This window comes from Scyliorhinus canicula, chromosome 5 (genome assembly GCF_902713615.1).
Source record: "Scyliorhinus canicula chromosome 5, sScyCan1.1, whole genome shotgun sequence".
NCBI lineage: Eukaryota > Metazoa > Chordata > Chondrichthyes > Carcharhiniformes > Scyliorhinidae > Scyliorhinus > Scyliorhinus canicula.
This window is the reverse complement of record NC_052150.1, coordinates 20,176,150-20,189,810: the sequence shown is the minus strand read 5'-3', so window position 1 is coordinate 20,189,810 and position 13,661 is coordinate 20,176,150. Positions and strand designations below refer to the sequence as shown.

The following is a 13,661-nucleotide window of genomic DNA, read 5'->3' as shown; positions in this document are numbered from 1 at the left end:
AAATAATGAGAATCCTAAATCATTTCAGGTTTGTGGATATTTAGTGATGAGGACCTTCAGAGAGTCAGGCAAGAAAGTGTTCCCAATATGTACAGTCATTCTTTTCAACGCGCACTGTTAAAATAAATATATTATTCTTTCTCAGATTATCCCAATGAAGAAACTAAACAAAAGATCACAAGTTGTACAAGTTTAGTTGTAATAGTTTGAACTTTGGAAAAAATGTGGTGAAATTTCAATTTTTGAGATTTATAACATGACGTTGCATTCATTATAAAACTGGGCCTTGAAGAGTAATCTAGGAGTTAAACATCTCCAATGTCAAGAAAGGAAAGAGCACTATGAACAACACCATTCATGTACAGAGCTCATTATGTGTAATTACACACACAAGTTACAATTACAATTCAATTCCACAGAGATTTTTTTTTCCAATGTAACATGCACTAACATGCTTAAAACAAAGTCTTTATTTATAAATTCAGCGTAATAAATCTGAGATGCAGCAGTCCAACATGTATGCAACGGAGCAGAATAGCTAGCCTATTAAACGTCAAAAATGGTTGGGAGGTTTTGTCGTGAATTTGGGGAAGTTTGTTTTCTTTTCAAACTGCTCGAGTTTTGCAACTTGGAAAGAAAATAGTGACTATCGTAGAACATAAAAAATGGAATTGCACAATTCAGTCTTCTAAAATTCTGATAGTACTGCATAATATGGTTAAGTTCAACAATACGGAATCATTCTTTGTGGAAACCACATTTTACTGGTAACATGTCAGCAGAAAATACCTAAAACATCATGGCAAGATTACATCTATTTAACCCATAAAATTTTTTAAAAGCACGAAAATTACTGTAAAATGTTCTTGTACAAATACATTTGCTCTTACAAAATAATTAAATTCAGTCTCGGAATCTAAAAATGTTTTGATAAAAATAACACTCCTCTTAATTTTGGGGAATTACAAGAAGTTATATCAATTATTTTTCTAAAGGAAAAAAATGAAGCTCAATCTGATAATGTAAACAAACTATAGCCTTGTAAATATTTTACACCACAGACACCAGCAGTTAAAACTCACAGGAAATTTAAACATCATTCACAAACTGGTATAAACTGTTGGTTTGATCCTCAATCTGTGTTTATTACTCTTACAGTTCAGCGTTTCCTGGGAAAATATTTCTGTAGTGATACAGTCTTCAAAAGTTTCGACATTTAAGTTTTTTTCCTAAATTAACAGATTATTAAGCCAAATATTAGTTTCTCGTGCGATAAAAACAGATTTTTTTGGTCAGAAAAAAGTGAGAACCCAGTTGGTCATAGGAAATGTATTGTTTACCCCAACTGACAATACAATGTAGTTCATGGTTATTTGACACAGGTATGAACACGTGATTTAATTTAGTTACTTGAGCTTGAGAAATAAAGCTTATTCACGGGACCTTCAAACAAAACCTACCAAATTTTCTTTGATTTTCCTAAACCAATTGTTTTCACAGTTTGACTTTGAGCATTCACTGCTGTAAAGTAAATTAACGTTGCAATTTTATACCTCCAGTAACATATCATTGTATGTAATTACAAACGGAAAGTTCACCTGTGTAGCCTACTCATTATGAAATGACACCAGTCATTATTCAAATAGCAGGTGGCCCAAAATAGATTCCTAGATGTATTTGAGTCCTTTATCAGTCTTGGCCTTGTACATGCATGACCTGGACAACCTGAGTATCAGCTTGATACCAACTCAAGACAAATCCACCTTCAGAGTTCACCTTATCCCTGCTATTATAAGACCTTACTGGAGAGACTCTTTTGCAGGCTTAACAGTTCCAATATCCTTAGAAAAAAGGCATTAAGGACATGTGTTATTGTGATGAGGTTTCATCTGCAAAGCCTTGTTAACTACAGAATTAAATAGATTTTGGTGATACATGTTACCAAGGATGGGCATATCATAAGTGAAAACTGTCTTTATATTTTCGTTCCACAGCTTCAGTATAATGTGGCAATTAAACAAAGGGCATTCATCCCTGTTTTATGGGAAAATCAGTGCTTTTACCGTACGAATGTTTAAATAATTATTTCCATTCAATAAACAAATGGCAAAACATTTACTGAGCTGGAATAGTACTTGTAATTATTGCGTGCGATCCATCATAAAACACTCAAAAGCCCAAATTTTGAGCTGCTGCCTCAACATACAAAGCCCACTTCGCCTGACAGTTCTGATCCACCTCAGTATCATGTTAACAAGAAAATATGCGCTGTCTGAACGTACGGGAACGAACAGGGATAAAATGGAGCAGCAGGTATTTACTAGACCAACATGATATTCATTGACAAGCTATTACTGAACACATTAATGCATTTTGTGATACCTGTGCTGAAGGCAGGTCACAGGATTGAAACGTTTACTCAGGCCTGGATTTTCAGACGCAATTCAGGTGCGCAGTGTCCAAAGATTTCTTGGCTCTGCAAACCTGACTTTGAAAAATGTCTGCCCGCAAATCAAATTTTCGGTCCCGTGGGGGTGGGGTGCTGGTGGGCAGGATATATATTAGGGGTCAGGGTGGCTGAGGTAAGGTTGGAAATGGTGAGGAGTTACAGGTGGTTCTGGCGCAGGGTGGGAGACTAAGGCACAGTCACCCATTCTTAACGGAGGTGACACATTGCCTTGCCAGGTAAGCGTGAACAATGTAAATGCTGCCTAACTGTTAGCTGGTCAAGGAATGGAAGGCCCATAATGGGCTTTTCCTACGGGAGAATTGTCATTGTTGATACCCACACAAAGTGAAGCACTGAGTGGATTCTCAAGACGCAGCCAAAGAGAGGGCATTGTCTTGCCATGAAGACCTGGTACAGATATTCTGCAATGATTTAGTTAGCTCAAAAGGGCCAGTGGTACAATGATGAACAATACCATGCTCATTATCCTATCCACTTGCCCTCTTGTACACCCTTGACCAGACCTCTCACATTATACTGTCACAGTGTAATAGTATGACTCAGAAGGAGTAAATCAGTAGAGCCATCATTGATCCTGGAGCACAGCATGCTACCTTGGAGTCACAATGTGGCACCTAACGCTTGTGCAGGGCCATTTTCTTTATCATGCTCTGAACAGTATTTATTGATGAGATGCAGAAAATTATTAGCGCAATGCAACCTTAGATTCCCAGCTCTTTCTGGCACTTGGTTGCACAAGTCAGAAGGGGCAAAAATTATTTCCCAGTGAGTTCACCAGCCTCACCCTCCTACTCCCACCTCACCCTCCTACCTCCCGCAGCCGAAGGCAAGATAGTTGGTGTTGGGTTTGTGCCAAATATGGGGCAGCGAAGACAAGTTTAAAGCCAATTCCAGAGGGGTACCTGTACCTCTCCAATGGGTACCCGGCTAGCCAAAGAAAAGCACAAAATTCAGACTCGACACGTAGGCTCCACACTCTTAGGTGACTAAAATCCAACTTGAGTGGAGGCAGCTGCCCCCCCCCCCCCCCCCCCCCCCCCCCCCCCCCCGGGGCAAAAATACAATGTTTTACAGCAAGACTTGCAATAGCTGGGCTCCCCCACCATTTTCAACACTGCAGAGAGGCTCTTGTCACGGCAAATCACAAGCCTCAGTTTGTCTCTCCAAGGATGCTGCCTGACCTGCTCTGTTTAAATTTCAGATTTTCAGCACGCAGAGTTGTTCTGAAAGTAATTGGTTACCTTGTATTATAGAAATATTGTTCAGAATTTAATGAGACCAGAGGGTGGGCCCAATGTCCACCCCAAAACTAGCGGCACCCCCGCTGACTCAACGTCCCTTGGAGTTCCGAGAGAACAAGTCCATAATTGGCAGTGGGAGCTGGGTTTTTTGGGCTTCCAGTCCAGCAGGGGACATTTAATTGTAGGATTCCCTCCAGTAGGATGGAACACCAACCTCCAAGAGCTGCCGTCCAATCAGATGCCGGCGGCGTCACAGGATGTGGTGGCTGTCGCCAATAATTCACTTGGGTCTTCACCATGGTCCCTGCCTGCAAAAACAGTAAATGAGGTTGGGATAGGGGCTGCCGAGAAGGACAAGTGGGATTCAGGGGAAAGGGCAGCGGATGTCTCTCAGCAAGCCCCTCCTTCCTGATGCTTTGTCACTCAATCAGGCACTGATTAGGACTTTAAACGAGGGACACCGCTTCGCACCCCAGATGGGTTTTCATCACCCACTTGTTGGTTGAGTGCCAGTGGTGATGGAATGAGGGCCTTAAGGGAGCATTAATTGTCCATTTAAGGGCCTCAATTGGCATCCGCGCGCAAGACTTCCTGCCCAATCAAATGGTCCCCCATGCCTCAGATGGCGCTTCCAGAGGGGGCTTCAAATTACACCCGTAAGTACAAGAATCAAGCCTGTTCCACCATTCATTTCGATGATGGCTGATTGCTATCTTAACTCGCCTTGATCAATCTCAACTTTGAAATTTATAAACTGACCTGGCCTCAAAGGCAGTTTTTGGAGAAGAAAGTCCCATATGTCCATTACTGAAAAGTGTGAAAGTGCAACTTTCTGACATAACGCTCCCAATCTGTTCTCACAATTTAGCCCTTTCAGATTTGGTTACAAGAATTGTTGTGTTTGAGTATGTTCACCTACTACAGGAGCAGTGCTCTTCCCAATGCAGATTAGTTCTGAGGTTTTCTCTGCTGAAGTATGTGAACCAAGTTTCATTATTACCACCCAGCCATAATGTCAATGGTCTATAAATGTAACTGGAATTTCAAAAGGAAAACTTCCCAAGCTTTACAATAACAGCGTGTCTATCAGTTTAAATTAGAGTTAAAATTAGTTCTTAAAAATATCAAAATATATCAAGACAAATTTTTAAACTTAAAAATATTAAATTTAAATTCATCTTTAAGAAATTGGTTGGGTAAGCATCAACGCTTGAGACCACACCGACATTAAAACCAGTTAAGCGTTATAAAAATTGCAAAAATGTGCAGTCACAAAGTCGACTTCAGCAGAAAAGTCCTCGATAATCAAGCCTTGCTATAATAATCAACAATTAACACTCTAATACTCATTTCTATGCTTAATCACCCATTTAAGTTCTTGATCAATTTTAAGAATATGAAATACAAACATTCATTTAAAAAAGAAATCAGTATGTATATAGTTACAGAGATCACAGTATACAAACAAAGAATAGTTTAATTAAGTGCAAGAACATTCAAAGGCTTACAAATGTGCCAAAATGCTAGCACGACAATGATTCCATGTAAAAGACTGTAAACTTTCAGATTGGACTAAGTTACTATTGGCAGGTTTAAATTAAAAACAATCAGAGTCCAATATTGTATAAAATGCAGGTCAGTTCTTCGGAGAGACCTGAAGAGTTAATCAAGCTGTTCAAAATGTATCATGATTTGTCTGCGAACAAATGGACTTAAATTAAATCTCCCATTTTACTCAAAGCAAATAAGCATTGTGAAACGTTAAGGGGAAAACAATCCTTCTGTACCCCAATGAAACAAGCGGTTTTCAAATATGAATTGTGTACTAAGATAAACTGCTGAGCTACAAAATGTAGGTTACATCTACTGAAACACAGCTCCTTTATAAATAAATATCACCTAATGGGTGGCTACTTATACACTCCATACAAAATTGTAGCAAGTCCTATTTTGTCTCACCTTAGTTACCGTATAGTCATTTTGGTTTGATATAAATCTAGGTAACTGCAATCTCAGTCTCGACAGGGCAGCCTAAATAATATATCTGAAATTTTAAACATTTTCCAAAAAGATTCAATGGTCCGTACCTGCTTCTGTTTCGGCCTGAAAAATGCAGCACTACATATCCAATTTTATATTCAAATAGTCCACCAAAAAAAACAAATTTCTTCAATAAACAAATCTTTATTGCAATCTTCATTGTAAAATTAAAATGAAAAGACTCAGCTCTAATGGCACAAGCGCGTGTTTATTGCAACAGAACAATGTATTATTGGAATGGGATTCACAAGGTTAACATGTTGTGTTTATTTGAGCTTAGTCACCCAGTTCTTCACAAACAGAAACCAACATTCAGCTGTTAAAAATATCATTGCTATTGTCGAAGTGTTAGCTGTGGTTTCCAGAGTATATCCTACATGTTCTTGTGATTAGCGGCAAAAGTGCAGGGGTGGTTCAACACTCCTTTTCTAATGGTTGTCAACTCTGAAGTACCAAATATTCACCTTATACTAAACAATTACACTTTATCTGCAAGACAGAAACTCTACCTCCGTACAGAGTTTTCTGTTTTAAAAGAATGATATCAATCCTTCTAATTAAGGGGCAATTAAGCGCGGCCATTCTCCCTACCCTGCACATCTTTGGGTTGAGGGGGTGAGGCCCACGCAGACACGGGGAGAATGCGCAAACTCCACACGGACAGTGACCCGGGGCGGGGTAAATTATCTCAATGCTTTAATCCTACTCGGCTACAGTCACTCATAATAAACCAGATCCATGTTCTCGGCTCTGTGCATTGAAAAGGTCACTAAAACCACCTGTGGGAAACCTATGGTTACTGTTTTAATGCTACAAAAACAAATATGTACAGCACAACATATAATTATTAACTAGTAATTCTTTGCTGTCAAGTTCTTAACAAACAGATAGTGGGATTCCTAATGGATTGCAGAACACAAAGAAACCTGAAACGGGTTTTGTTCATTTTTGTCGTCGCGACATAAAGGGCAGCAGTGAAGCTTTACTGAACTGCTGGCAGAGATTTGTTCGAGACAAGCGAACATTCCCAAGACATGCCTGCCTGATTCATGGGCTGACATTTCCTTTTTAAACTTGCTTGACTGAAAGCTGTGCACACTGGCCAAACCATACCGTAACCTGAGGCAGCCCTATGTTTTCAGTAACAGAACGTTCCACAACTATTTCCTATAAATATTTTATCTTGCCAATTTAACCTGTAAAAACTAGCAGTTTTTTCCAGTGAAGCTCAATTATAAACCAGAATCAGTTCTCCAAGCAGAAGTGCAGAGAAGGAAGAAAGCAAACACATGAATCTCAAATGTAAAAATATCATAACACTGCAGAGTCCCACCTGTTTTTATATTCCGCTTCGTCTTCAATGTTAATTATAAATCCAGCCTGCCTGATTTAATTGATGCCAGGAGTAGTATACATTCAGAGTACAATCGATATAAACTAAAAGTGTAGTTTGGTGTTTCTCCACAGCATAGTACATGCATAGCAGCCTGCTTCTCCACAATGCATAGCACTCTGCTGCCATCTGTCCATTGAACAAGGAAATGAATAACCACGATCAGATAAAAGTCAGACTTTAGTTTCTACGGTACCGACAAGTCGATAAGAGTATAAATAGGTTTATGTTAAAAAGGTAACTTTACATGGAGATGCAAATAAAATTAAGTGAAGCCTTTGAATAATGACTCCAATAGGATTACCAGCACCCAGCTCTTTTAAGATACACTGGCTGGAATTCTCCAGCAGTTGGGATTCTCTGTCCCACCGGCAACGCACCCCTGCCCACGGGTTTCCCAGAGGTGTGGGGTGCGTTCAATGGAAAATCCCATTGACAAGTGGCGGAAGTAGAGAATCCCGTCGTCAGCGAACGGTGCGCCACCGAGAAACGCGTGGCTGGGGGACCGGAGAATCCAGCCCATTATTGTTCTTAAATAATCACTCATTTCCTTTGTCAATTATACACCCTGGGGTAGAATTTATGCTTGGTTACATACAATTTGCCCAGAAACAGCCAAACCACGACAAATCCATGCACTGCAACTTTTCGCACTGGTTTTTTAAAAAAAACTTGTGCTTAGAGCCCCTCAAAATTGTTCACTGTCACTTAATCGCTACAGCAAGTTTCCACCAATTACATATTCCGGCCTTTGAGGAGGCTCTTAACATTTTCGTTGCAATGGCAAAAATTGGTATTTAATTTACTAACAAACTGACTGCTGTGCACCAACCAACTAGTAACTATATTCTTTATAGTTTTAAAAATTTATTTCCAGCGATTTTGTGCAGGTCCTTACAGGCCAAATCTGCAGGAGGGAATAACCCCGACCCAAAAAAATGAAGCAGGCTGACAGGAAGCTGGAAAAGAAAATTGTCCATTGCTCCTTAAAGCAGGCCTAAATTGCCATTTTTATACTTGCCAACACATTTGTTGCAATTTCTTTAATTTCTTATTTTAAACTGAATGTTTATTTTCAAAAATCCCTTCTTCACAGAAAGAATAACAGAATGAAGGTGCAGTGGATGAGGAAGAGGACTTAAGATGGAGGCAAAATTTGTTTGGCCAAACTTCTGATGAGGTGGTCCATGATGTGCACAGATGAAAAATGGGGGACATTAATCGTGATGAATGGATAGTGAAAGAGAGATCAAATTTAAAAAGTGGAAGTCCTGAGGAACATTACATTTAATGCATGCAGTTTAGACTAAAATATTCTCCACAGCATTTTTAATAAGAGAATTATGCAAGGAGTTTGAGTAAGCATTCTTTCTAAACTAACTAAATTTCCAAGCAGCCAAAGAATCTGTTCCAGAGAGATTATATCTGGCCATAGAGGAGTTACATTGGAACACGTTATGGGAGGTATTAAACCATCCTTGGAAGTATTAAACCATCCTTCTTGCATTTGGAATATCAAATTTAAACTGAAAGGCGAAGGACAGGTCAATAATAATAATTGCTTATTGTCACAAGTAGGCTTCAATTAAGTTACTGTGAAAAGACCTTAGTTGCCACATTCCAGCACCTGTTCGGGGAGGCCGGTACGGGAATTGAACCCGCGCTGCTGGCCTTGTTCTGCATCAATCCAGGAATATGAAAATCCTGAGTAACCACCCGAAGGACTCTAATGGCCTCCAAAATACCCGGAGTGGCCATCATGCCTAATCTCCGCTTGTGGAGACCAGTACTAATAAGCGCCCAGGGTCGAGGCCTCACCGATGCAGTCAGTGATCCGGGAGAATGCGGACTCAAAAAGGCCGCGTATATTCACTATCCTTCACTGTCGCTGGGGCAATATCTTGGAACTCCCTCCTTAACAGCACAGTGGGTGTACCTACACCTCAAAGGCTGCAGTGGTTCAAGGTGACTCACTACCACCTTCTGAAGGGAAACGAAGAATGGGCAATAAATGCTGGCCTAACCAGCGACGCCCACATCCATGCCCACAGCTAGGGCATGATCCAGATTGTGCCAGGTGCCACAGATCAGGTGGCTCACACGTGGTTTTACGCCCAGCGCAAAGCCTGATTTGGGACTCTCCTGCACTGCCCTGGCACGAGATCAGCGCCGGGCACAATGGGGTGGCAAAATCGCCTCCATGTCTCACCACTCCAATCCACAAAAAAGTAATGCCCTAAAAGGATCCATTTTTATTCTTTTATTATGCACAGTATAAATGACATCTGAGCTCTTTAAACAAAATAAACAGTGACACATTAAAATGAACTTCATCTTAACATGATGTTGAGTAATCTTGTCATAAGTTATTGGAAAAAGTAGATTGAGGGGCACGTTTCATACTTCACAATGACATGTGTTTATGTTTCTATGAAAATTATGCTGCTACAGTACTGTAATCACATTGTAAGAGTCCCTTCTATCTTCACGTGTTTCCTATAGGAAGCCAGGCTAATTTCCTATTATTTTACTTTCTTCGTTTCAGAATGGCCCATTTTTAATTAACTGGAAGTGAGAGATTCATAGAGGACTGTATTTTCTGGGAGACAGCAGCCAACACAAATATGTACATGTAAAAATATTGCAGACGACCATTCCATTAATTGATACAGGAGACGTCTCTGAAGTCATACTTAGAAGTCATACATCACACGCAAAACAAACAAATATTGGGAAATGAAAGCACAACATTAAGAGATAGGCAGTTATTTTACCTCAGAACTTCAATATAGACGTTTCACTAAATAAGAAGAACCTTTTTATACTGTTACCCTTCAAGAATAATACATATTGTTAACGACCAAAGGAGGAAAATAAGCAAATTGCAGAAGATAAGACAATGCATATTCTGGATTAGATGTAACTGTTGCCTTCAAAAAATACAGATGAGAAGGATATGTAACATCATTATTATATATCACCTTTCTGCACGCAAAGCATTTATCACTAACTTGTATATCTAAACACTTTACTTTTCAAAATATTGAGCGCAATTCTCCCGTAAAAATTGTGGTCTCTGGCGGGAAACTTGATGCAATTCCCGCCGAGTGGGTTGGTGTGACGCCACTCACCCACGCTTCTAGACATTTTTTTGGGAGACTGGGGCGATTTGCGCTGTGAATGAGGTGTGCGGGACCTAAAGACGCAGGCCGGGCTGGCTCCTCATACATCAAAAAGGGCAGCCCGATCGCAAAGTAAAGTGACAGACTACCTTACCGTCAGGCCTCCACCACCACCGACTCCCTCTGCAGACATCGCAATCCCCAGCAGACAAGGAGAACAACCCCAACCCTTGGTCAGAGTGGGGCAACATCCCCTTCACCATTAAATGTTGGGGTCACCCCCCCCCCAAACGCAGGAATCAGGGTGAACCCCCACTCAACATCACCAGCATCAACTCCCCCCCCCCCCCCCCCCCCCCCCCCCCCCAAACAAGGATCACTGGGATTGGGGCCCTCCCAATGGGTCTCTTGTCCGGCCTGTCCCAGGTTGGCACTGCCAGGGGGGGAGCCACGTTCCTGACCATCCAGGGTCTACAACTGCTTCAACTAACCCGGCGTGATCATCAGTCTGTGGAGACCAGTAGTGATTTGCACTGGCTTGAGGCTGTGCCGGTGGGTGGGAGCATTGCAGGAGCTGGGAGATTCAGTTTAAAGCCAATCCTGCAGATTTGAAAATAAATTTAAATAAGCTAATCTGGTTCACGCCCAGGGCCTGGGAGCATCAGAAACTGTTTGGTACGCCAACACAAACCCGGTTTCGGGCCTCTCCCGGAATTCTCTGCTTGAGGTATACAAAATTATGAGAGGTATGGACAGGGTGGATAGCAACAAGCTTTTTCCAAGAGTGGGGGTGTCAGTTACAAGGGGTCACGATTTCAAGGTGAGAGGGGGAAAGTTTAAGGGAGATGTGCGTGGAAAGTTTTTTACGCAGAGGGTGGTGGGTGCCTGGAACGCTTTACCAGCGGAGGTGGTAGAGGCGGGCACGATAGCATCATTTAAGAGGCATCTAGACAGGTATATGAACGGGCGGGAACAGAGGGAAGTAGACCTTGGAAAATAGGAGACAGGTTTAGATAAAGGATCTGGATCGGCGCAGGCTGGGAAGGCTGAAGGGCCTGTTCCTGTGCTGTAATTTTCTTTGTTCTTTGACATAGCGGGATTAGCACTGGCCGCATCACAGCCGGAGAATTGCCTCCATTGTTTTTGCAAATGGTTCTTGGCTACTGCACATTTAAATGTTACCTTCATGATATACAGTGCGCATGGCATATTATGGTAGTAATGAGTTTTATTGATTGGTTGTATTTGTGGAAAACAATTTCACTCCGTGACGACGGTGCCATGTGTACTATTGTACATGTGTGATATGTGTCAATGCTTGGTGTGTTCTGCAAAAATATACTCAGGTGAAACAGTCCAATCCCAGTTTTTAAACTGGAGGATCTAGAGATTAGTGGGTCCAAAGTTGAGCCCATACAGCATGGCAAAACATCATGTTAAACTTACGAAACAATATCAAAACACCGTTCAACACATTAAAGTAGAAAAAAGCAAGATATTGTAAAAAAAAAAGTCCTTGCTTCTATATCTCTCTTTACACTATGCTTCCTTTTGCAGCTAATGGGTGGAATCTTTCCTAAATATACCAAGTGTTGGTTCAGGAGTGAAAATCAGTGTGAAGATCGCAGGCTTTCACGGTCGACTTTCTCACCGTATTGTACACACACCGTGCATTTTAAAAGGGAAAGTGAGAATCAGACAGTCAGCTGGAGAGGTGTGGCCTAAAGACACCTCAGGGCCAGGAATTCCAAAATTGGGGAGTCCTTTTTAATATGCGTTTGATAAAGTACCGCACAAAAGGCTACTTAACAAGATACTATAATAATAGCAATGGGACTGGTATATTAGCATGGATTGAGGATTGCCTAACTGATAAAAGATACAGTTGAATAAGAGGGACATTTTCAGGGTGGCAACCTGCAACTAGTGCAGTTCCACAGGGGTCAGTGTGAGGGCCACAATTATTTACAATATATATTAATGACTTAGACAAGGGAAGTGAATGCACTATTGCCAAGTTTGCGGATGCACAAAGATAGGTGGGAAGGCAAGTGGTGAGGGTGACACGAAGAATCTACAGTGGGATAGACGGGTTAGGTGATGGGGAAAAACTTGGCACATAGAATGTAATGCAGGAAACTGTGAGGTTATGCACTTTGGTAGGAAGAATAAAGGAGCTGAATATTAGTTAAATGGAGAAAGACTGCAGAAAACTGCAGCACAGAGGTATTTCAGGGTCCTCGTGTGTAAATCACAAAAAGCCAGCATGCAAGTTCAGCAAGTAATGGGGAATGCCAATGGAATGTTAGCCTTTATTTCAAAGGGAATGAGTATAAAAATAGAGAAGTCTTGCTAAAACTTTACAAGGCGCTAGTTAGACTACACCTGGAGTGCTGTGAACAGATTTGGTGCCCTGATCTGTGGAACAATATACCGACACTGGAGGCAGTCCAGAGGTTCACTGAGTTAATCCTGGTATGGAGGGATTTTCTTATCAGCACAGGTTGAGCCTTTACTCACTGGAGTCAAGAAGAATGAGAGGTGATCTTATTGAGACGTATAGGATCCTCAGGGGGATTGACAGGGTAGGTGCTGAGAGGTTGTTTGCTCTTGTGGGAGAGTCTAGGGCCAGAGGGCATGATCTCAGAGTAAGGAACTGTCCATTTAATGCAGAGATAAGGAGGAATTTCTTCTCCCAGAGGATAGCGAAGCTGTGGAATTCATTACCGCAGAAGGCTGTAGAAACTGGGTTGTTAAGTATGTTCAAGGCTGAGATAGACAGACTATTCAAAGTGATGGAACCAAGGGTTATGGGGATAAGGCAGGAAAGTGGACTTTCAGATCAGTCATGACCAGATTGAATGGCGGAGCAGACTCGATGGGCCGAATGACCTACGTCTGCTCCAAAGTCTTATGGTCTTGAAGTTACTTAATTTTCCTCAAACTGAGGTTTTGTATTCATAGAACATAGCAAAATACAGCACAGAACAGGCCCTTCGACCCACGATGTTGTGCCGAACTTTCGTCCAAGATTAAGAACAAATTAACCTACATCCCATCATTGTACCGTAATCCATGTACCTATCCAATAGCCGCTTGAAGATCCCTAATTTTTCCGACTCAATTACTTCCACAGGCAGTGCATTCCATGCCCCCACTACTCTCTGGGTAAATAACCTACCACTGACATCCCCCCATATCCACCATTCACCTAAAATTTATGTCCCCTTGTAATGGTTTGCTCCACCCGGGGAAAAAGTCACTGACTGTCTCCTCAATCTATTCCCCATATCATCTTATAAACCTCTTATCAAGTCGCCCCTTATCCTTCCCCGTTCTAATGAGAAAAGGCCTAGCACTGAAGGGCAAAACAATATTTTGTTCAAAATCACTTA

The 13,661-nt window shown here is 41.4% G+C and overlaps 1 protein-coding gene across 1 annotated transcript in view; it reads right to left on the bottom strand.

The window, feature by feature from the left end:
• The window catches only part of gmds (GDP-mannose 4,6-dehydratase), a 621,977-nt gene that overhangs the window by 496,493 nt on the left and 111,823 nt on the right, over positions 1-13,661 (bottom strand). The gene's annotated exons all lie outside the window — the stretch shown is intronic.